This window comes from Nannospalax galili, unplaced genomic scaffold, assembly GCF_000622305.1.
Source record: "Nannospalax galili isolate Female #2095 unplaced genomic scaffold, S.galili_v1.0 scaffold8895, whole genome shotgun sequence".
NCBI classification, from domain to species: domain Eukaryota; kingdom Metazoa; phylum Chordata; class Mammalia; order Rodentia; family Spalacidae; genus Nannospalax; species Nannospalax galili.
The window spans coordinates 50,932-53,011 of NW_008335508.1; the positions used below are offsets into that span (position 1 = coordinate 50,932).

General features: G+C 47.9%; 1 long non-coding RNA gene across 1 annotated transcript; it reads right to left on the minus strand.

Annotated features, from left to right (window-relative positions):
- Positions 1-305: 305 nt before the first annotated feature.
- Positions 306-1,715, minus strand: LOC115069904. Its single transcript, XR_003849148.1, has 2 exons — positions 1,346-1,715; positions 306-399 (listed from the first exon to the last, which is right to left on the minus strand). It is a non-coding gene; the product is annotated as an uncharacterized LOC115069904 (long non-coding RNA).
- Positions 1,716-2,080: the final 365 nt, after the last annotated feature.

Below are 2,080 nucleotides of genomic sequence, written 5' to 3' on the forward strand. Positions count from 1 at the left end.
TCAGGCTCAGCCAAAGTCATGATGATGCGCCCAGCCGCCAGGGTTCGTGGGCGGGGCCTGGGCGGGGCGACCGCGCCTCCGTCTCTTGGACAGACCTGGGTCTTCTGTACTGCAAAGCTAGAGCCTATAGGAGGTCTGAGGGCGCGCCTCAGGAGTCCAGCTCGGAAAATCAGTGCCTGTGACTCCTCCAGGTCACACCTCCGCCTCTCCCCTGCTTTGACTTGGAGAGTGTCCTGGGTCTGATTCAGTTCCTAGTGATGCTTCCTTGAGAATGAACACCCGCTCCGTTTATTTTTGTATAGACCTAAACGTCTTAGAGGGGTAAGAGGAAGCCGCATACCCGGGCCCAGTTCTCGCTTTGCCACAGGAAGCACTTTGCCACAGGCTAGGAGAAAAGATCTGCAAAGCACATATGTGACAAAGGACTTGTGTTCAGATTGTTGAAAGAACTCACAAAATTCTATAGTAAATAGGAAGACAATTCTTTAGAAAAGACATGGCGAGCCTGACAGCTGGTTCAGTGGTTAAGAACACTCTTGAAGAGGACCTGGGTTTGGTTCCCAGCACCCACACAGTGGCTACCAACAATTCATAACTCTAGTTCCAGAGAATCCAAAACCCTATTCTGACCTCTGCAGGCACTGCACAACATGGATGCACCTGCATACATGCAGGCGATATACGCATAAAGTAAAACTAATAAATAAAATATTTTAGCGAAGACACGGACTGAAATTTCACTCAAAACGACCCAGAGATAAACACCTGGAAAAATATCTAGCAGAATTAGATTTTTGAAAACACCTATTAAAATCAAAACAAGACGTGGGTAGAATATGAAATAGGGGTAACATCAAACACTGCCCATGCAGAGAAGTCGAGGCACGCATGCATTGCTGATGTGAGTGTAAAACAGCAAGCGACTCTAGAGCAGAGAGTGGTGGGTTCTCACAGGAAACACACTGCTGAGATTGGGATCTGCAGGATCTCCAAAGGCCCATGAGGTAAAGGCTTGGTCCCCAGTGTGTGGTGCCCCTGAGAGTTAGTGGGATGTTTAAGAGGTAAGGCCTCATTGACGTAAGGTCACTGAAGACATGCCCTTGAAGGGTGAGGGGAATACGGTCTTTCATCTTTAGCTGCCCAGTCACCATGAGGTAAGCAGCTTGCTTCACCACATGGGTGTCTGTCTCATCATCACGACAGGGCCCAACAAGCATGGACTGACATCTCGATTTATGTGAGCCAAAATAAAGCTTTCCTTCCTGAATTAGTTCCTGCTCTGTTGCTGTGAGAGAGCACCATGACCGAAAGGGACTTAAGGAAAAAAGAATTTATTTCGACTTACGGTTCCAGAAGATAAGAGTCCATCATGGCTGGGGAGGCATGGCATCAGGCAGGCATGGTGGCTGGGGAGGAGGCTGAGAGCTCACATCTTCAACAGTAAAAATGAAGCAAAGAACATGAAGTTAAGTGGTTCCAGGATTTAATCTCTCAGAACCCTCCCCCAGTGGCATACTTCCTCCAGCAAGGCCACACCACCCTCAAGGTTCCAAGTCCTCCCCAAACAGTGCCATCAAGTGGGGCAAAGTGTTCAAATACTTGAGCCTATGGGGACATTTCTCATTCAAACCATAATTTCTCTTTTCTCATTACTGGGAATTGAATTCAGCACCACCACCACCCCATGCTAGGCAATTGCTCTACCACTGTGTTACACCTCTGATTGCCTATCCTCATTTTTTTACATTGTGTGTGTGTGTGTGTGTGTGTGTGTGTATGTACCACATGTGTGTCATGTGGAGGCCAGAAGAGGTTATCAGATCTGCTGGAACTGCAGTCATGGATGGTTGTGAGCCATCTAATATGGGTACGAGGAAAAGAACTCAGGTCCTCCGCAAAAGCAGCATGCACTTGTAACCACTGACCCACCCCTGCAGCACCTATCATCATTTTAAAATTTTTATTTATGGTGGGCATGGTGGCACATGCCTTTAATCCCAGAACTTGGGAGGCAGAAGCTGGCGGATCTTTGTGAGTTCAAGGCCAGCTTGGTCTATATAGTGAGTTCAGGTCAGCTGGG